A 23,962-nucleotide genomic window follows, 5' to 3' on the forward strand; every position below is an offset into this window, starting at 1 on the left:
TTCAACTACTCTTGTGGAATAGCATTTCATTCCCCAAACTATAAGCCTCTGGCGACAGACTAGCGACCTTTTCCAGGAATTACTAACTATTGAAATAGATGAAAATAGCCTTAGGTGCAGGAAAAGAATTGGAATTTCACTCCCCGACACCCCTCTGCATAAAAAAAATTCTCCTGATTGCTCTCATCACAATTTGAAATTGATGATCCTTTGTCACTGACTCCCCAACAAGGGGAAATAAATTTTCACTATTCACCTTACCAAAACTTTCCAAATCTTCACCTTTCTGAACAACATCCATTAACTGTAATCCTTTGTTTTCTGCTTTAACAAATTTCTCGCTACATTCTTCCATTTTTGAAATCACTTTAGCTGTCAAATCCATCGCTTCTTCAATAAACACCTGCTAGATTTGTCAACTGGTCTTTAACACATCGGTGCTCACTCTCAGTAATTAACTTGTGCATTTCTAAATGCAAAGTCTTAACTTAAAGGTGCATTTCAATAGAACCTCAATCAGCATCTCTGGCAGCATTTGTGTGTACTAGAAAGGGGACGTCATAAAATGCAGTCCGTGGACTTCCCATCACCTCCCCATCCACCCCTGACTTGTCTCCTATTTTCCAGAGAGGCAGGGTAGATGTCAGCCAGCTCTCCTGACCTTAGAACTATTGAGGTCCTTAAATGGCTAATTAATGGCGGCTTGGGTGTTTTGTTCCACCTCTACCACTATCTTACACGTGGTAGGGGGAGGCCCAGGCCAGTTGGGGAACCAGGCAGGTTTTAACGTATGGGCTGGTGTTTGAGCAGGGGCCATTGCTCAAACCTGGCACTGCTGGAGCCACCAGCTAATCGAATTGCTGCTCATTAGGACAGGTCTTCCTCGCCAGATGGGGGCAGATGCCTTACCTTGCGCCAGTTATGCAGCTTCTAATGTAATATGTCTGCAGAGCATCCAGCTTTTCGGATAGGCTCATGACTGACTTTTCAGTCTGGTGGGTGAACGCAGCGAATTCGGCACCCCGTAAAATTGAGCCCAACATTTGGGTCAATGATTTTGCACCAGAACTGATGACGGGTCAACAACCTGAAACATTAATTCTATTTCTGTATCTCCATTTTTTTTCAATTAATGATTCAACAGACTGTTGACTTTCTTTTTGTGGTTTCAAACCACAAGGCAGTGACATATTTTGCAGCATGGTAGCACAGTGGTTAGCACTGCTGCTTCACAGCTCCAGGGTCCTGGGTTCGATTCCTGGCTTGGGTCACTGTCTGTGTGGAGTTTGCACATTCTCCTCGTGTCTGTGTGGGTTTCCTCCAGGTGCTCCGGTTTCCTCCCACAGTCCAAAGATGTGCTGGTTAGGTTGATTGGCCATGCTAAAATTGCCTCTTAATGTCCTGAGATGCATGGATTAGCGGGTAAATATGTAGGGATAAGGGAGTAGGGCCTGGGTGGAATTGTGGTCGGTGCAGACTCGATGGGCCAAATGGCCTCTTTCTGCTCTGTAGGGTTTCTATGATTTCTATGATGACATAACATATTGTTATTGAATTAGTAATCCTGAGACCTGGGGTAATGGTCGAGCGACCCAGGTAAAAATTTCATCACAGCAGATGGTGACGTTTGAATTCCATAAAGTTCTAGAATTAAAAGTCTGGTGATGATCATGAGACCATTGTCGGTTGTCATAAAAACCCATCTAATGTCCTTTTAGGGAAGGAAATCTGCCATCCTTACCTGGTCCGACTTGCATGTGACTCCAAATTCACAGCAATTTTTAACTGCCCTCTGGCATGGTCGAGCAATCCGCTCTGTTCAAGAGCAATTAGGGATGGGCCAGCATTTATTGCATGAATGATTTTTTAAAAATCAAACATGAATAGTAGCATTTCCGCCAATCAGCCCGCTAAGGGGAATTTCATAGTAACTTCATTGCAGTGTTAATATAAGCCTTACTTGTAACTAGTAAATAAACTTTAACTTTCCTTCTGTGAGTGTGCGGATGTACACTGATTGCTATATCTGTATATCCCTGCTGCCATCAGATTTTTGAATGGGCTTATCTTGTATTGAGTTGATCTTTCTATGACTAACACTATATTCTGCACCCTTTCCTTTCCTTCTGCTCTATGTACTCTATGAGTGGTATGCTCTGTATAACATGCAAGAAGCAATACTTTTCACTGTATCCCAATACATGTGACAATAATAAATCAAATATCCTGTTATACAAACCTTTTGCACAGCAGGTATTCTTCACTACCAGTTACACCTTGGGGTTCTTTATCTCTCTCTTCAGCATTGTATTCCCAGATATACACAATACATTCTTCTGACGTAGAAAAGCCAGCCTATCCAAGATTTCTTCCTTATTTTATGGCTCCAACTTGCTGATAAGATGCTTAGTCTCAGAAACTGTTTCTTAAATCTGTCTGAGTCCATAGCATTTGTTAATTGTTAAAACTTACCTATGGCTTCAGTACACGGCAAGAACTTAAATGAGGCCCCAGAGTAATTTGCACGATATAAGCTGGATAGTTTGTGATTATATGAAGCAAAATTTCAATTCACAGAAACTGAATTTTAAAATTCAATGAAAGAAAAATATTAGCAGACCCTTTGCCTGGTTTCCTGAGGCAAACGAGACAATTATTTGCTGGATTCAATTACAAAATCTAGTAGTTATTTAATGTTTGTTTGCATTTAATGATGATGTTGGTCAGTAGGTAGTAATGTTCAAGGACACGAGCATTTTCACTTAACATGCACCTGTGCCCCCTATCAATCATCCTTCATGGAATCATAGAATCCCTACAGTGCAGAAGGAGGCCATTCGGCCCATCGAGTCTGCACCGACCACAATCCAACCCAGGCCCTATTCCCATAACCCCACTTATTTGCCCTGCTAATCCCCTTGACACTAGGATCAATTTATCACAGCCAATCAACCTAACCCACACATCTTTGGACTGTGGGAGGAAACCGGAGCACCGGGAGGAAACACACGGGGAGAACATGCAAACTCCACACAGACAGTCACCCGAAGCCGGGTCCCTGGTTCTGTGAGGCAGCAGTGCTAACCACTGTGCCACCGTGCCGCCCTATTTTCTTCCTATTTTACAAGTAACAAGGTTGCATAATTGTGGCTACAGTTGTGGTCATTCAAAACCCTTAGTGAAGGACCCAGGGTCGTCCTCCTCCTCCTTCAGGTATCATGCCTTAAGAAGACATTGGTGACCATGAACTTCCATTGGATTGGTCCATAATTATGCTTGGCAAAGTAGTGCAGCAAGAGTACCACTACAATTTGGGTGGGGGGAATAATTATTTTCTAAAATGAAATATAACAGATGGTTTTTAAAATTGTGAATTCAATGGTGATCAAAGCAAGTTACCTCAAAAGAGAAAAGAAAGCCTTACAAGAACACAGGAAATAGGAGCAGGAGTAGACTTCTATTTTCATTGCCTTCACAACCTTAGGATGCCCCAAAGCCCATTATGGGCGTAATTTTCCCATCCCACCCACCACAGGAATTGTAGTGTGTGGGACACGGGCCATGCAAAGGTCTGTTGACCTTGGATGGGATTTTTCGGTCTTTGGGTAAGCATGGTCGGAAAATCCCGCCCTACAGCTTTGATGTACGTTGGAATTGTAGTCACTGTTGCAAAAGTAGGAAATGCAATTGACAGTTTGCACATTGTTGGTTCCCATAATCGGTGTTATGATCATGACAAATCTGTTTTTGTTGATTGAGGGGCAAATATTGGCTAGGTTACCAAGGATAACATCCCTGCATTTCTTTTCAGAATAGTGCCATGGGATTTGGTATGTCCACCTGAGGGAACAAATGGGGCCTAGATTTCACAGCTCTTTTAAAAGATGGCATCTCTGACAGTACACCACTTCTTCTGTACTGCACAAGAGTATTATTTTGTACTCCAGTCTCTGGAATGGATCTTAGAACCCATAACATTCTTATTCGGAGGCTAGCGTGCTATCAACTGAGCCATAGCTGACACTAGAACAGCATGAACCAAAAGGTGATAACGCTAGGAAAAAGAAAAGGCTGCTTTGATTTTCAGCCTACTTCTTCCAATAGGTCATGTACCATTTGACCTGTTGTAGCAATCTCTTCAATTCCTTGAGGAAATCTCTTAAACTGGTGACAAAACTATCAAAAAGTCTAGAATCTGCATAACTTATCCATTAGTCAAGGTAATAAAATAAAAACATCAGTGGGTCTCCACTGGCAGCACATTGGTTAACATATTTATAATTTTGTTCATGTGCTGCTTTAACTCTGGGTGCATGGAGACTGTGGGCAGGATTTTCTAGCTGTGCTCGCCCTAAAACCGGAAAATCCTGCTAGAGGCCAACAGACCTTTGCATTGTCCACCGCCCCCCCCCCCCCCCCCCCCCCCCGCCCCCCCGCCCCCACCCCAGCCATTATGATTCCTGTGGCAGGCAAGACAGGAAAATTCCCCCCTGTAGGTTTGAGGCTGGGATGTGGTTCTGTTGGGAGTAGCATCTAAAAATGTGTTTGATGGGAGAGGAGGGGATCGGAATGAATATCATAAATTTTGATCCATTCCTCTACACTCGAGCCTCCTGAATGTTTGTTTGTGCCATGCAGGAACCCCAGTGTTAGTTGTTTGGTGCATTTGCCAATTATCATCAGTTGCACCCAAAGTACAAGTATATACTTGATGTGAAAAATACTCAACTACTGTTTTTTTTTACTTGAAAAATCACTCACAATCATCCACTCCTGCAGTACATTGCCATAGTCCTGGGCATTATCCATGAACCAACTTTTAGCTTTGAAGTGTTGCCTTCGCTATAGTAGTGCATTGAGGAACCTAAAGCTAGTTGCCACATCATGGCTAGAGAGCCAGATAGGCTCTGGTTTGTGAGTGTGGGTTCATGTTGGGAAGGATGCAAATAAGATGGATCTTCTGGATCTTCACACCACCTTATTCTCATCATCTCCCATAACCCTTCGCCTTCCCACTATCCCTTCCACCTCCTCACTCCCATCATTACCTCTTCTTCTTTGAACTATCCCTCCAACTCCTGTATACTACTCCTTTCCCATGCTCTACTGTCACCCTATCCGCTACCCAGCTCCCTCAGATTTCAACCACCTGTGCACATCTGATTTCTGAACACATGGAACACCAAATGCTACTTCCAAATGAAATAAAGTAGCCACCCAGCAACTTATTTTCAAAGATCGTGGCGTCCCAATCTGTGGAGCCTCGGGCCTCGCCAGAATGACAGTGCAAACCATGCTCCCCAATTCTTTTTTTTTGACAGTGTCAGAAGATCTGGTCAGAAAACCTGGCTGTGTTTCTGGAGAGAAAAATGCCAGTTTTCGGTCCGAACCTGACACTTGGCTATTTTTTGGAAAATTCCATCTATCATGTATTGGATTAAACTATACACACTATAATTCTACAACATTGATACTACCAGAGACCACCAGATGGGAACAATTAAACAATACCAGGAAACCGAAGATAAAATTTCAAGAAGGTAACCATAAAAATATATTTTTTTTAGTCAGTGATGTTGTAGGACATAGACTGATATGGAAATAGATGTTGATAGATGAAGGCTAAGGGGTGCAACAAATAAATTGGGGGATGAAGGTCAGATTCCCTTTCAGTCTGAATTCATTCAGGTCAAATATAGTTGTAATTTGAGACTCCCCGTGCAATTAATGCTATTCTCATAAATCTTCATATTTTATTTTAAGATGTATTTAAAAGCTAATGAATGAAACCTGATTTCTAATCAATAGTTTGAATGAAATAGGTTTTAGTTAGAAAAAAATGGATTTTAGTATGAGAACATAAATTAACTAGGTGTAAATCTCACACAGCAAATATCTCATGACTTTATGAACATCACTGAAAACATTGATGCTGAATAGAACATAAAATCTGGAATATTGTTAATTTCAGTACTTGTTTCAACGTAAATAGTAGGAGCAAATTTGCTTTTCTCGTGTGAAGCTTCCGTCAAGGTGGATTAGTTGGAGAATCGAGAGCAGAAGGTTGTCAATCTGGGCAGGACTTTCTGTCCACACTCGCACCGAGACTGGAAAATCCCATCCGACATCAATGGACCTTTGCATGGTCCGCCCCTGCCTGCTACAATTCCCGTGGCTGGCAGGATGGGAAAATTCCACCCTCTGTCTCTGACTCACACTCCTTCCCAGAAGTGGAGGACGATAGAATTACCCCAACAGCTTATGCTGTTTTTTTAATTAACATATTTTATTCACAAAATATCTGAGAAACAGTACAAAACATTTCAAATTGTCGTAACAGGAAAGTGCAATGATATTCATTTTCTCCAGAGATCAAGATGCACTCTGAGGTGCTTCGATTCAGTAATGAAAAAATTTCAATATTTTCGTTAGCAAGTACAGTTTTGTTCAAAGTATATACATCAGTCATGTTGCACTCTGAGGTGCTTCAATACAGTTACATACAGTTAGGAGTAAGCGCACAGTCTGAAGGGTTGGACACGGTTACAGCTCCTTGATGTTCACTGGCTGAAAGGTCTTACATTGTAGCTATTCCTCATTGCGCCTTGGCAGTGACTGCCCCAAGCTTGAGTGTGTCCCTCACCACATAGTCCTAGACTTTGGAATGTGCTAGACTGCAACACTCCTTAGAGGACAATTCTTTGCACTGGAAGATCATCAAGTTTTGGGCAAACCAAAGAGTACCTTTCACCAAGTTGATGATCTTTCAGCAGCAGTTGATGTTTGTCTTGGAGTGCGTCCCTGGGAACAGCCAGTGGAGCCCACCGTAAGAAGACAGAATTGCTCAGGATGAACTTCGAGAAATACTACTGCATCTCTCTCTCTCCAGACTGTCTTAGCAGAGGCATGTTCCCCAAGGAGATGTGCGACCATCTCATCCCCCCACCCCCCCCGCAGCCGCTTTGAGGGCTGCATGCAGTGGCACAAAGACAGCAAGCAACTGCCTATTCACTTTGAAACTTGTAACATATTGAAAGGGAAATGTGTTTGTTGCTGTAAGATTAATTTTAAACCAAGTGTGCAGTGAAGCCTGCTTGCTTACTCTGCCTTTTGCGTAAATATCTTTGTTCTCTCTTTGCCTCTAGTTGCTGAATCTCATTTTCTTTCGCAGTTCATGCCTTCATCATTTACTGCACACCTCAAAACAAAATATCTGTCAGAGAATGTCTTTCTTGGGAATTTTCGGATACCTTAACAATCACATGATATGTAGCTGTGTTTGTATGTAAAATGCAATTGTAATTCATCAGCACATTTGAGGACGTAAGGGAAACATTCAAGCTAAGGAGATAGTTTAGAGTAGCTGATCCCTAGTGTCAAGGAACTGAATTATGAGGGAGCCTGGAGAAACTAGGGCGCATTAGCCTTAAAATTGAGAAGGTACTTGTAGAAGTATATAAGATGCCAAATAGTATAAGTAAGCATTGCTTCAAGATCCATGAGCTAAACTGATGCCCTCCCTCACCTGTATCTACCATGAACATCTTTTCTCCTATATATTGATGTAGTACTGGTAACATTAGCAAGAGAAACGGGTCCATCACTCTGCTGTCCTCCTAAAGTCCCTGATTTTCACTTATTCTCATTCAGCTACAGTGGTTAGATACTATAGCATACGGAGAAGATTATCCAAGTGTTAATGGTGCTGGTTTTCCAGAGCTCCCTATTTCTCCCCCCCCCCCCCCCCCCCCCCCCCCCCCCCCCCCCCCCCCCCCCCGGCCAACCAAAACATTGTTGTTTTCTCCTTTTTGGGGACCTCGTAGAACTTCACTCATGTTGAGTTCCATTACCAAGCACTGCGCCAAGGCTGGACAGGGAAGGCAAGCGAAGGCTAGATGGGGAATTTTTGGACTGTGTGGAGTGAAGGCTGGACAGAGGAGGTAGGCTTATGGTAAAGGGAGTTATACAATGTCGGGGGGGGGGAAGGTGGTGGTGATGGTGAGAGTGTATGGGGAACACTGGGGTGTACTGGTATCAAATCTGGGGTCCTGAACTCGGGATACTGGTGATAAGAGTCAGAGGGGGAAATGGGATGTGGTCAGATGCAGGTTTAGGGTGAGAGACTGGTGGGTCCAGGGAGATCCCAGCAAAGTGTGGAGCTGCTGTTCATTCTGTGCCATTTGTCATTAGCTGCAGTCAGAGGCAACAATGAAGGGAGGGAAGGAGGTGAAATGCCTCCAAGGGTATGGCTGCTGGAGGGCAGCCAGCTCATGATTCCAAACCTCCATTCTCCTGGGTGAATTGTCATGACTGACAGAGGATCATGCAGTTAATTCTTCTATACTGCCAAGGCAGTGGTCTCTCTAATAGAGTTTCATGCGTTGTGGAGACAAACAGAACAGTTTCTGTGTGAGGCTTCTTCAAAACGGCTGTCATCGTCCTACTCAAAGAGCAATGTCTCCATACGCATTCATGTATTAACGGGAGGAACAATCATCATCCGGTCCTCCAGGATCCTGTACCTGGAAAGGGTGAGGTGCAGATGTCAAGTCTGGACAGAGGCCAGGCAAAGGGCTTAGCACTGTGCTGGCGTTGAGATGCAGGGAAACTTGTAAAGGACATGCTCTCTTCGTGTATCACTTCAATTCGTCGACCCATCCACTGAGATGTCGATGATGCAGGCTGCAAGCAATCCTGCCTTGATTATTCCTGTCATTCAGATGAGAAGAAGGATGCCCATTGCAGGTTATCACATGGGCCAGGAGGAGCAAGGGCTTAAGAAGCAAGAGACAGCAGGGCCCATAACGTCAATAGGTAAATAGAATATGGAACACTGTAACAGCAAGCATTGATCCAACCATGGATGATGAGCAAAAGGCAATGCCAGAGGCACCCTTGTATGTTCTGTAATGTTGTTAGTCACATCTGCCAGATTCTCTGGTATAAGATGCACTGTAGAAATTCACCAAGCTTCCTTAGACAGCACCTTGCTTCCATAGACAGCAACTTTCACACCACAATCGCCACCATCTAGAAGAACAAGGACAGCAGACACATGGGAACACCAGCTGTAAGTTCTTCAAGTCCCCCACAGCCTTACCTGGAAATATATTACCATTCCTTCACTGTCACTGTGTCAAAATCCTGAAACTCTCTCCCTAACAGCACTGTGGGTGGATTGTAGTGGTTCAAGAAGGCAACTGACCTTCTCAAGGGCAATTAGGGATGGGCAATATATGCTGGCCTCACCAGTAATGCCCACAACCCAAGAACGAATGATCTAAAATAAAAAGGACCCTGTAGGAGTAGTGCAGATTTCCAGGCCTGTACTGATTGAATGTTTATCTGAGTACTATTTAAATATGGTGCCAGGATCTTTGACCTCCATGGTGGGGTGGGTGACTTCCTGCCTGCCCCGCCACAAGATTCGACAAGATTCTCGCGGATACATAATTAATGAGCTGAAAAGCATTAAATTCCACATGTTCATCCGCCCCGCGCCCAGTGGGAATCACACCAACATTCCCACCTGCCATCAAACTTGGTCTCCAGAAAATTCTGCCCCCGTCCTTCAAAATGTATGGTTTGGCTACAATACCGTGTAAAGAAAATATTTTCCCTGGTTGGGGGAAAGGACAGTAAGGAGTCTAACAACATCAGATTAAAGTCCAACAGGTTTATTTGGTAGCAAACGCCACTAGCTTTTGGAGCGCTGCTCCTTCATCAGGTAAGTGGGAGTTCTGTTCACAAACAGGACATATAAAGACACAAACTCAATTTACAGAATAATGAATAATGATTGGAATGCGAGTCTTTACAGCTAATCAAGTCTTAAAGATACAGACAGTGTGAGTGGAGAGAGCATTAGCACAGACTCAGTAACACATTAGCTTCAACACAGTAACACAGACTCATTAACACAGACTTAGCACAAACTCCGGTCAACCTATAACACAGACTACGCTGAGAGACTTTGCCATCGCATCTCTCTCTCCCTCCTCAAACACCTCATACACCAACTCTACAGCAAACCCCGCTGCCTGGAAACCAAGATAGAATCCATATTCTCAACTTGCGCTCAGGATGCAGACCAGCTCCGAAACTCTGCCAAGCAGACGAGACAAAGGAACTACACCATCTACATGCACACCAAGAACAGGAAACTTGAGAAACTCGGCATCTCCACCAGCAGCAACCAAGCTCCCCCGGGTACCACAGTAGAAAACAGTACCACTACAGGGAAGTCCATTGTCAACTTGTCGGACTACACACTTCAACCAGATGAAATCGAAGTTCTCAGCCGAGGGCTCAATTTCTGCCCCACCACCAAAATAGACCCCATCGGTCTCGCAGCAGACACAGAGCAATTCATCAGGCAAATGAGGCTGCGGGAGTTCTTCCACAAACCCCAAGAGGCCAACAGCGAACACCATGAGACAGCCAATGAACCGGAACAGCTGACCGAGAGATCCGCAGTGCATCCGAAGAGGAAAGAGTCGAATTGGACTCCTCCTCCTCGACTTGACATGTATGCCCACGCCATCAGGAGGTGCGTCAACACCAAATTCATCAGCTGCATTCACAAGACAGCCCCGAACATCACCCAAGCACAACGCAACGCCATCCACGCGCTCAAGACCAACCGCAACATTGTCATCAAACCAGCAGACAAAGGAGGGGCCATCATACTGAACAGAACGGATTACTGCAAAGAAGTGTACCAACAACTGAACAACGAGGAACACTACGGACAGTTACCCGCAGATCCGACCAAAGAACACACCCGTCAACTTAACACTCTGATCAAGATCTTTGATCCGGACTTTCAGAACACCCTCCGTGCTCTCATCCCACGTACTCCCCGCGTTGGAGATCTCTACTGCCTCCCAAAGATACACAAGGCAAACACACCAGGCCGTCCCATTGTATCGGGCAATGGGACCCTGTGCGAGAACCTCTCCGGCTATGTCGAGGACATCCTGAAACCCATTGTACAAAGAACCCCCAGCTTTTAACGCGACACGACGGACTTCCTACAGAAACTCAGCACACATGGAGCAGTTGAACCAGGAGCACTCCTTGTCACAATGGATGTCTTGGCACTCTACACCAGCATCCCCCACGATGATGGCATTTCTGCAACTGCCTCAGTACTCAACGCCGACAACTGCCAGTTTCCAGATGCAATTTTACAACTCATCCGGTTCATCCAGGACCACAATGTCTTCACCTTCAACAACCAGTTCTTCATCCAGACACACGGAACAGCCATGGGGACCAAATTCGCACCTCAATATGCCAACACCTTCATGCACAGGTTCGAACAAGACTTCTTCACCGCACAGGACCTTCAACCGATGCTATACACTAGACACATCGATGACATTTTCTTCCTTTGGACTCATGGCGAACAATCATTGAAACAACTATATGATCACATCAACAAGTTCCATCCCACCATCAGACTGACCATGGACTACTCTCCGGAATCGATTGCATTCTTGGACACACGCATCTCCATTAAGGACAGTCACCTCAGCACCTCACTGTACCGCAAGCCCACGGATAACCTCACGATGCTCCACTTCTCCAGCTTCCACCCTAAACACGTTAAAGAAGCCATCCTCTACGAACAAGCCCTCCGTATACACAGGATCTGCTCGGATGAGGAGGATCACAACAGACACCTCCAGGCACTGAAAGATGCCCTCATGAGAACAGGATATGGAGCTCGACTCATCGATCGACAGTTCCGACACGCCACAGCGAAAAACCGCACCGACCTCCTCAGAAGACAAACACGGGACATGATGGACAAAGTACCCTTCGTCGTCCAGTACTTCCCCGGAGCGGAGAAGCTACGACATCTCCTCCGGAGCCTTCAACATGTCATTGATGAAGACGAACATCTCGCCAAGGCCATCCCCACACCCCCACTTCTTGCCTTCAAACAACTGCACAACCTCAAACAGACCATTGTCCGCAGCAAACTACCCAGCCTTCAGGAGAACAGTGACCACGACACCACACAACCATGCCACAGCAACTGCTGCAAGACGTGCCGGATCATCGACACGGATGCCATCATCTCACGTGAGAACACCATCCACCAGGTACACGGTACATACTCTTGCAACTCGGCCAACGTTGTCTACCTGATACGCTACAGGAATGGATGTCCCGAGTCATGGTACACTGGGGAAACCATGCAGACGCTACGACAACAGATGAATGAACACCGCTCGACAATCACCAGGCAAGACTGTTCTCTTCCTGTTGGGGAGCACTTCAGCGGTCACGGGCATTCAGCCTCTGATATTCGGGTAAGCATTCTCCAAGGCGGCCTTCACAACACACGACAGCGCAGAGTTGCTGAGCAGAGACTGATAGCCAGGTTCCGCACACATGAGGACGGCCTCAACCGGGATCTTGGGTTCATGTCGCACTATCTGTAACTCCCACAACTTGCTTGGACTTGCAAAGTCTCACTGGCTGTCCTGTCTGGAGACAGTACACATCTCTTTTAACCTGTGCTAATGCTCTCTCCACTCACATTGTCTCTACCTTTAAGACTTGATTAACTGTAAAGACTCTCATTCCAATCATTATTCATTATTCTGTAAATTGAGTTTGTGTCTTTATGTGCCCTGTTTGTGAACAGAACTTCCACTCACCTGACGAAGGAGCAGCGCTCCGAAAGCTAGTGGCGTTTGCTACCAAATAAACCTGTTGGACTTTATCCTGGTGTTGTTAGACTCCTTACTGTGTTTACCCTAGTCCAACGCCGGCATCTCCACATCATGGGGGAAAGGAGACAGCAGTGGTGAGATGAGGTTAGCTGGCATATATGGACAGCCTAAGAATTGATCTCATCCATGGGCAAAACAGAATGCGATCTGGGCATTCGCATTGCTAACAGTGGGGGAGAGGGACCACCTTTTTGAGCTGATTGGCTGTGATAAGCTCTAACACTGCCACCTTTGCAATAGCACAATGCCACCGGAATCAAGACTGCCGACAGGTACAGCCAAGTAACAGAGATGCAGCAATAATCGGACACACGGTCCTCTGCACTGTGCTACACTACATTGAGCCAGCAGGAGGCATATCTGCTGCACAGTAAGAAAGCCAGTGTCAGTTTACTTTCAGTTTTAACCCCACCCCCTCCTCCCTTATCCCCCCAGGTCTCTCTGCCTCCACAGGGTGCCCCACCAAGCAGCCAAGCTGAGAGCTGATAAAACTGATCATCTGTTTCCCTGGTGAATTCAATTATCAGACAAGCCCCTGAGGCACCAACCTACAATAATGTGAAATGAGCATCTTAACTGCTACACCACCAGATTAAAAAAAAATACATTCTCCTTACTAAATTTTTTACACACCTGTAGACCGTACAGGTACATCATTGGGCCCTCTGACTATCATGGTGACAAATTCAGACTATTAGCATTGATACCACAATGCAAGCAAAGTGCTGAAATGATACAGCAGAATGTCTGGCCCACATTTGTTGTTTATTACACCTCTTGAATCAATTTTTTTTTGTGTTTTTAACAATTATGAGAGTTTAGATTATCTGATCATTACTAAAATAAAAGATATTTTCTTTAATTTTAAAAAGGAACGCCTGCATCTTCAGATGTGTAATCAGGTCTGATCTTGTAAGCTTGTCCTATAAAATATCATCAGGCACACACTTCAATATGGTGGAGCAATAGGGGTCCTTCCCTGCAGGGTGGAATGTTCTAAAATATGCCGTATTAAGAAAGGAACAGTAAAAAAATAAATGAATCTTCCTCCATGTCTACGTCTAAACATTTTAAAGCATAAGCTGCTGCAGATGATAGCATTTGCTAGCATAGTGCGCCTTTCGTAGCTTAACGTGAATACCATCGTAAGGGAGCATATTGTAAAACCGTATGTAATGATTCCCGTAAATATCCACATTGAGCAAAGATGACAGAATTGTTGCAGACTGTCACGAAATAGTAAGAAAAGTCTGAGTGTAAAGGAGATACTCCAGGGTAACCTTTTTAGAAGTCGGCCAGACAATGCTTAATGCTATCTTTTTGGTTTTGCTCAACCCTATAAACAAGGATTGCCAGTTCCATTGGAGGATCACACCGGAAAGATTACTCTTTCTCTTACGGATAATAGCCAATGTGCTGTGCATTTCCACCATTTTCCATACTCTTGTTGCCTTTCATATTTGTGTATACATATATACAAGCTGTTACATCTACTACATTGTAACCTCCCCATTAAAGTGTAGAAAAATACACACATATCCAGTGTTTTATCATTTTCCTCAGCACCAATTCAAAGGGCTCCATGTATTATTGATTACTTTGAAGTACAATGACTGTTGTTAGATGGTCAAATACAATGGTAGTTTTATCTACGGCCAGATGCCACAAGTCAGCAAAAAGGTGAATGATCATTTAATCTGTTTTTTTGCTGATTTTAGACTGAGGGAAGAATGTTGGCTAAAATTAGAAAGATGATTTTTAACATGCGTCTGAATCATTGCCATAGTTACGCAGGGTCTTATCTGACAGTTTTAAAAATAGGATTTTTTTAATGGCACTTTCAGGGATTGAATTTTTCCAGCAACTTTGTGAAAACACGCAATGCCATTTAATACAAATACTGGACATGTATGAAACAGAATCAATTAAAACCAAGATTTTAAAATGTTTCAAATGCATTGCAGTAGCAAACAAAACAATGCAACTAGTGTGTACAGGAATTTGGGAATAAAAAGAAAAATAGTGAAATGGTGAAAAGCAAAGCTGGTCCAAAAGCAATGGGTTCATGTTCTGGATGACCTCCTTGTGTTCATCTGGAGTCAGTGCTTAGTGTTGCCCATAACACTTAGCACCTCTGTGAAGCTTGCTCACTGCCACAATCTACCATGTATACAAACCCAACTTTATCAAATTCTATGAATGCAAAAGGGAAAATGCTGGAAAATCTCAGCAAGTCTGGCAGCATCTGTAAGGAGAGAAAAGAGCTGATGTTTCAAGTCCAGATGTCAAAGCTTTGACAAAGGATCATCTGGACTCGAAACGTCAGCTCTTTTCTCTCCTTACAGATGCTGCCAGACTTGCTGAGATTTTCCAGCATTTTCTCTTTTGGTTTCAGATTCCAGCATCCGCATTCGCATTCAGCATTCTATGAATGTACTTGTTGCCAACATTTTGTAACCAAAGAAGAATTTGTAATATCAAGGGTAGCTAGCTTGCAAAAATAAATTAGGTGCAACAGTTGAGAAGGTGCAATGTGGAACAAATAAAGACCTTGTGGTCTTGGGCCAAAATGACAGAAAAACGTGATTTGTCTGAGCGAATGGCACAGTTTGTTGGAGCAATGAACAAAGTGAAATATTTTCCCTTCCCCACCTCCCTTGGATTGTTCTTTAGTTCATCTGGGTTGTAGTGGTGAAGGAAAATCAGATGGAAGATTCATTCTTGAGCTGTCATTTTGCACCTCCTACCACCTGGCTTGAAGTACCGATGGCAAATGCTTGTAATCTGGTTACCCATTAGGCGTTTTGACTAACGCCTAATGTCTGTCCCAGAGACTAAAAAATACTTAATGACTCAAGTTGTGAAAAAGTATAATATTTTGGAGTATTTCTAGTTTCTCCTTGTTCACTAATTTGAGAATTCATTGTATTTTCCTCCCATTATTATCGTGTGGACCAGTATAACTATAATCTTCACCTGACAATGCATTGTAATGCGAGGCGCGTTATGCTGCTTTCTGTAATACCAGGAATTGCAAAGCCCGAATTGATTCTATATCTCATCAAGCATTACCTGAAGCTCCAGGAATTTAATGTAACGTTTTGCTGCGGTTCCCCACTGCTCTTTCTTTCTGTGCACTGTTTCATTGCAGGATTTTGCTATTTAAGTAAGAGTTTTGTATAAACTAATTACTTTCTAAACCAGCTCTTTTAGCCATGCTATTTGAGAACCATTTTTATATTGCAAATTTGAACATCTCACAGCCTGGAACTATCTTATTCAGCTGTTGACCTTTGGTAATGATTGTTACACTGAACTTTAAAATATAATTATTGTCACATTGGTAATGAGTACAGTTTAAATTAAACACTGGCATGTTGTGAATGATACCAAAGATATTGGGAAGACAAAGGAACAGGGGCTAAAATTGTGCTCCAATTAACTGAAAAGTACGGAAAGGGTTGACATTTATAGGACTATTGGATAAATACACTTGCAAATGAAAGCACTAAAAGTTTCCAGTCCTTGTGGAATAAAAGATAACTCATTCTAGAACTAGAACAACAACGTGCCTTCACGCAGCATCTTTAATTTGGTTAAAAAATATGTCCCGAGATGCTTCATAGGACCATTGTCAAAAAAATTTGACATCGAGTCACATAGAGATATTAGGACAGGTGAGCAAAAGCTTGGTCAAAGAGGTAAGTTTTAAGGAGTGCCTGAAACCGAAGAGAGGGATATAGAGAGATGGAGAGGCTTTAGTGCAAAGTACAGCATAAGTAACAAAGAAAGAAATAAAAAGTAACAGAAAATTCTTTGTAGACAAAGAAAGGTGAAGAAAATATGTACTCGATCTAAATCCAATAGAAATAACAGTACAAAATAATTGGTATCTGTGGCCAGAAAACTGAAAAAGGAGTTTTGTAATATATGCTGTGAAAATGATCTGACACTTTTTATTTAATTTTGTCTTAGATCACAGTGACAGGTTTATTAGAGTGCTGTGTAGAAAACATTCAAGGTTTTTGAGTATGATGGTGCCTAATTAATTGCACCTCATAAACCTGTTAATATAGGAAGCACAGATGACAGTTTGCGCTGTTTGATAGGCACCTAACTTTAAAAGATTTTTTCAGCAAAAAAACCCACCATGCAGGCTCCACTGATAAAGGCTGAGCCACACAGCCTAGAAAGTCCCAGATTTGATTTCTGGTCTGCATTGAATAAGCTGCCCCCCAGTCAGGGTGACAGTTGTGCTCTGCACTGCCAGGTTAGGGAGGAAAAAGATTTGGCCAGCACAGTTGACTCTCTGGCAACTGCTGTCAGAAAGATCAGACATACAAATGTTGGGTGAATATCAAGCTCAGTTGTGATGCCCTTCATGGCTGGTTTCTACTGACACACTGCAATGAAGAAAAGCCAATTTGAGACGGATACAAGAAGACAGTGGGTGCTCATGAAACCTTATCTAGCAAGAAGGCAAGAAAATTAGTCCAAGGAATATTGTAATTTTTTTTTAAACTGTATCCAGATCCTGTTTTTTCACTCTGTTTCTAAACTACATGTGTATACTTTAATTATTGAGTATAATTGGTCTCAGCTTGAAGAAGGGTAATTAATCCAAAGAAAAGAAGGAAGTGGACCCCATGTGGTATTTAAGAAAAGAAAATGTAGCTGAACAGAAGAGAGTACAAGACAGTAGAGCGTCTGGGTCCTGTGCCAGGCATTTAAAGCAGTTATTTTCTGCTTATGTGTTCCAGCATAACATATGTGCCCCTATTATGTTATAAAAAAAAAAGGCTCTTCAATTTTAAACAGACCTAAGCCTTTCTGTGGAACTGGGGTTGAAGTCTGGATAATGAGCGATGCAGCCTCTCAAGGAAGAGTGAGCAGATAATACCATGTGGACACAGAGTCTGTATGCAGCTCTCAATTCCACTTAATGCATGCTGAAGCCACATCGAATTGCATTTCACATAAGCGTGATGGGTCATTAGATATAAGAGGAAATTGTCTCAGATGGGTTCAATAGATGCAACAAATATTTTACAAAACATTTTCCATTAACAGTGAAAGGCAAAAAAAATGAAGCATTTGTATAGTAATATGCTAACATACAGAGATCCCTTTTACAAGGAGATTGTGTAATACTTTTACTGTGCTTCTAATACTGCAAATATTGATAGTTGAGCTTTTCTCGATTTTAAAAAAACATGTACCTTTTTATATCGTAGATAGTGAACAACATCTCATATAATTACTCTTAAAAAGGCAAACTAATTACAGAGAAGGGATTCAAGTAGCATATTAATTCATAAAAGCAATGCAGCCATTATATTACTGATTTAAATTCACAAAGAAACATCTGCATTTATTTTGTATTTTTTATGTTTCCGTGAAGAATTTTTTAAGAGCAGTGACTGTGCTGTATGCAAATGTGATAACCATCCTACACCAGAAATATCCCACATGAGGTGAATGGCCTCTAGGTATTAGATATGGGTTGAGTGTTAGCCGCAACAGCTGAAGCCCTTGCTCCGACAATAGAGCATCCAAGCCAATGGCATAAAGAGACAGGGCGTCAGTGTAATATCTTACCCTTTTAACAATGAAATATTCCTTTAATTTTGCAGTAGGATGTTAGTGTGGGTTAATGCTCAGGCCCTAATGTGAGGCACAAATACAGAACTTTCTAATCCAGAGGTGGAAGCGTTGCCAAGCTAGCGGTCATTTTTGATAATTAAAGATTATTGTTGCAATACCGCAGATGCACTGCCGTGGCCCCTTTTAAAGGCTGCACAGAGACTTGGGCAAACACAGGCTCAAGTACCATGATCAATCAGTTTTAGGTATTGTGCCTCAGAAAAGAATACATTAGTCTCAGAGGGGTATCACCATAATAAGTGGACAGGGTGAATGAATGTGGTTTGTTCCCTTCAGTTTCGAAGGTTGAGAAGTGACCAAATCATGATCTTGAAATGTTAAGCAGATCAGATAGGGACATAAACTTAACGTTAGAAATAGGTAATTTAAGAATGAAATCGGGAAGCATTGTGCCCCTGAAAATCTGGAACTGTCTATCCCAAAAGTTTGTGGATGCAGGATCAATTGATACTTTGAAGACTGAGGTTAATGGATTTTGCTAGGTAAAGATATCAGGGGCCATAGAGGAAAGGCAGGTAAATGGAGTGGAGGTGAAGATCAACCATGATCTAACTGAATGACACAACCGGTCCAAAGAGGCTGAGTCAGCTTGCTCCTGTTCCTTTGTTCGTAAAAACAAGGACTTGTATTTATGTAGTGCTACACCTGATCTCCATTCGACTCATGCTGGAGTAGACAGAGAGAAACTATTTCCTCTGATGTGAGGAGTCTAGAATTAGTGGGCATAACCATAAAATTCGATTCGGCCTTTTGGGGGTGATGTTGGAAAGCACTTCACACAACAGGCAGTGGAGATCGGAAGTTCTCTCCCTAAGAAACAGGTGAGGCTGGGGGATCAGTTGAAAATTTAAAGCTGCAATTGACCTTTTTGTTTGGCATTATTTTTACTATTTATAGAACCAAATGGCATTAAAGTACAGATCAGCCATGATCTAACTGAATAGTGCAACAGGCACAAAGGGCTGAATGACCCCACCCACACCCCTTATATTCCAAGGAAGGGCATAATTGATTCAACGTGAAGTGGTCATATTAAAGCATTAATAATCTGGAGGCCTAGACTAACAACACAGAAAATGTAAGTTCCTTCACTGACCAGGGTACTTGGGTCAGTTGCTTTCTGTGAAACTTAACTCGGGGACAGTCAGCACCTAAAGAGAAGAGGGAACGAAAAGGATTTCAATCTGGGCAGAGATCCAAGTAGGTAAACCTGTGTCATATATGCATTGTGTATTTCTTTTAATTCCAAGAATTTAAAAAAAAAAATAGTCTCATTTGATTTGTACTAAACTGGATCAATACTGGTGCAGCATGCCATAATTTCAGTTGCTGATAAACTTAAAATGGTGATTTAAAACTGCAGGGTAGAAGTTAACACTTGAAGTGTGTATACTAAATTGTTCTCGGCACTACCCAAACCTACTTTCTAACATAAACTATTGTGGGGGAAAGATTCTGCAACCTTGGGCATCTTGGAGAGTAACACCAATAAGAGACACTCTAACTACCGCCCATTCACATTCAATGGTGTTATCATCACTGAATCCCGCACTGTCAACATTCTTGGGGTTACCATTGACCAGAAATCAACTGGACTCACCACATAAACACAGTGGCTACAAGAGCAGGTCAGAGGTTAGGAATACTGTGGCGAGTAACTCACCTCCTAGCTCCTCAAAGCCTATCCACTATCTACAAGGCACAGGTTACATGGGTGCAGCTCCAACAACACTCAAGAAGTTGGACACCATCTAGGACAAAGCAACCTGTTTGATTGGTACCACATCTACAAATATCCACTCCCTCCACCACCAATGCTCAGTAGCAGTAGTGTACACTAGCTGCAAGATGCACTGTAGCGATTCACCAAAGCTGGACAAGCTAGGTTCGAGCTTCCCACAACCTGTGCCACTGCTGTTGAATAGAAGGCTTAGGAAGAGAATGATTAGCCTTTGTTTTTTCTCCCTTCCTCCTCCTCAGTGCTTTACGATGATCCTTAGACACCTTCCAAACCCACAACCACTTCCATCTGGAAGAACAAGGGCAGTAGATACATGGGAACACCACCACCTGCAAGTTCCTCTCCAAGCCACTCATCATTCTGACTTGGGAATATATCTTCCTTCACAATCGCTGGGTCAAACTCCTGGAATTCCCTCCCTAATGGCATTGCGGGTCAACCCACAGCACATGGACTGCAGCAATTCAAGAAGGCACCGCCTAGGGCAACTAGCGATGAGCAATAAATGTTGGCCAGCCAGTGATGCCCATGTCCCACAAATGAATTTTTAAAAACTTTTGAGTTGCATCCATGGCAACTTGCAGACCCTGACACTCTTGCTCCATTGTGCACGATGGGGCAGGGACCACTGTACTTGATTTGCATACAGCACAAGGACATGGTTATATAATTGTTCAGGCTTTCTGCAGTAACCATTTCGGAATAAATTTTAAATGTCATAAATTCTTACAGTATGAGGGTTAATGTTTAAATTTAAATATATGTATTGCTTTGAATTATGGCATTCATTTTAATACTTTATTTAATAAGTTGAAAGTACTGCTAAATTTGCACAAAGCCAAAATTTCTTGATCTTTGTGGTAATTGGGATGTTGGCTGTATTTAAATAAATAATCATTTTAAGTTGCAACACAGAACAGTAGCTTGGGCCATTGAGTAGCCACATCACAAAAGTCACAGAATATTGTGTTCATCAAACAACTCCCTGTACGGTTAGTTCTGACCGCCACATCGTAAAGGACTGAGGAGGAGGAAGGGAGAAAAAACAAAGGCTAATCATTCTCTTCCTAAGCCTTCTATTCAACAGCAGTGGCACAGGTTGTGGGAAGCTCGAACCTAGCTTGTCCAGCTGGTCAGAGAGTGATGCAGAAATACTTAGAAGAATGAAGGGTTTGGGTGGGAGCTATTGTAGGACTGGAGGAGTTTATATCAAGTTGCAAAGAGTATATAGCACAGAAGCAAACCATTTGAGGAAGTGACGAAGATGATTGATGAGGGTAGGGCAGTGGATGTTGTCTACATGGACTTCAGTAAGGCCTTTGACAAGGTCCCTCATGGCAGACTGGTGCAGAAGGTGAAGTTGCATGGGATCAGAGGTGAGCTGGCAAGGTGGATACAAAACTGGCTCAGTCAAAGAAGACAGAGGGTAGCAGTGGAAGGGTGCATTTCTGAATGGAGGACTGTGACAAGTGGTGTTCCTCAGAGATCAGTGCTGGGAACTTTGCTGTTTGTAATATATATAAATGATTTGGAGGAAAATGTAACTGGATTGATTAGTAAGTTTGCGGACGACACAAAGGTTGGTGGATTTGCGGATAGCGATGAGGACCATCAGAGGATACAGCAGGATATAGATCAGTTGGAGAGTTGGGCGGAGAGATGGCAGATGGAGTTTAATCCGGACAAATGTGAGGTAATGCATTTTGGAAGGTCTAATACAGATAGGAAATATACAGTAAATGGCAGAACCCTTAGGAGTATTGATAGGCAAAGGGATCTGGGTGTACAGGTACACAGGTCACTGAAAGTGGCAATGCAGGTGGAGAAGGTAGTCAAGAAGGCATATGGCATGCTTGCCTTCATTGGCCGGGGTATTGAGTTTAAAAATTGGCAAGTCATGTTGACGCTTTATAGAACCTTAGTGAGGCCGCACTTGGAATATAGTGTTCAATTCTGGCCACACTACCAGAAGGATGTGGAGGCTTTGGAGAGGGTACAGAAAAGATTTACCAGGAAGTTGCCTGGTATGGAGGGCATTAGCTATGAGGAGAGGTTGGAGAAACTTGGTTTGTTCTCACTGGAGCGACAGAGGTTGAGGGGAGACCTGATAGAAGTCTACAAGATTATGAGAGGCATGGACAGAGTGGATAGTCAGAATCTTTTTCCCAGGGTGGAAGAGTCAATTACTAGGGGGCATAGGGTTAAGGGGCAAGTTTTAAAAGAGATGTACGAGGCAGATTTTTTACACAAAGAATGGTGGGTGCCTGGAACTCGTTGCCGGGGGAAGCGGATACGGTAGTGACTTTTAAGGGGCATCTTGACAAGTACATGAATGAGATGGGAATAGAGGGATATGGTCCCCGGAAGCGTAGGGGGTTTTAGTTAAGTCGGGCAGCGTGGTCGGTGCAGGCTTGGAGGGCCGAAAGGCCTGTTCCTGTGCTGTAATTTTCTTTATTCCTTGTTCTCATTGAGGCCAAGTCATGTCTGCTCCATACGAGCCTTCCCCATACCCTCTTCTAACCCTATCAACTTTTCTTTCTTTTACTTACTCCCTCATGGTCTTATCTAACTTTCCCTTTAAAGCATCAATATATTTACAGAGAAAAGGAGGGGCAATGACATGAAATGATTTAAATTGAGGTGTAATGGGTCTAAGAGCCAATGCAGGGAAGTGTGACAGATGAATGGATTTAGTATAGGTTAGGATGTATCAGCTTTTGTACACAGCAAGATTCCACAAATAGCAATGGGAGTTTTTTTTAATGGATGTCAATGGAAGCACCCTGGCCAAAATTCTGGGACAATCTCCGTTCTCAGATAAAAGCAAAATACTGCGGATGCTGGAATCTGAAACAAAAACAGAAAATGCTGGAAAATCTCAGCAGGTCTGACAGCACCTGTGGAGAGAGAATAGAGCCAACGTTTCAAGTCAGATGACCCTTCGTCAGAGCAGACTCAAGATGTTGGCTCTAGTCTCTCTCCACAGATGCTGTCAGACCTGCTGAGATTTACTCGCATTTTCTGTTCTTGTCCCTGTTCTTAGAATAGTTTTGTGGAATCTTTAGTGTTTATACTCATGACTGGAACTGTCAGATGGTTTAACATCTCATCAAAATACTGCCGTGTCCAGCACTCCCTCAGCACTGAAATTGAGCATCAGCTTAGATGATGAGCTCAAATTCCTTGTATGAATGAATGTTAAATTACTTCCTTTGCCACATCATACACTCAGCAGGTGCAACCAACAGAAAACAGCAGGCCATGTCTGTAATAATAAATTACAAAAGAAATCCAAACAGCAGGACACAATTAAAACCCAGTATTAGTTTTCCCGAAGATACAGTGGCTAAATTAACTACATGGTGTGGCACTGACCAGAATATGCCAGAATTTGTACTTGATTTAACTCATCTCAGTTAGAGCAGTAATTATGGATGCAGCAATTAGAAGCAGCAACCTTTGGCTTGGGATGGAGAAATTGGCTACGATTCCTACTCATGATCATTGTTTGTTGATCTTTTTGGAAGCACGGATTGCAAACATCAAGTAAATCCAGTATCAGGATCTGCTCTGATGCCCTCATGTCAAAAGCCTCACACATGAACACTTGGTATCAGAGATTTTTCAATTCCTGTATGTGGATATAGCCAAGCATGTTTTTTTAGTTTATTTATTCGTGCCACAAGTAGGGTTACATTAACGCTGCAATGAAGTTACTGTGAAAATCCCCCAGTCGCCACACTCCGACATCTGTTTGGGTACACTGAAGGAGAATTTAGCATGGCCAATGCACCAAACCAGCCGTCTT

At 42.9% G+C, this 23,962-nt stretch overlaps 1 protein-coding gene across 1 annotated transcript in view; it reads left to right on the forward strand.

The window, feature by feature from the left end:
• Nucleotides 1-23,962, forward strand: part of iqch (IQ motif containing H) — a 158,922-nt gene that overhangs the window by 85,371 nt on the left and 49,589 nt on the right. The window lies entirely within an intron of this gene.

Source organism: Mustelus asterias, chromosome 24 (genome assembly GCF_964213995.1).
Source record: "Mustelus asterias chromosome 24, sMusAst1.hap1.1, whole genome shotgun sequence".
NCBI lineage: Eukaryota > Metazoa > Chordata > Chondrichthyes > Carcharhiniformes > Triakidae > Mustelus > Mustelus asterias.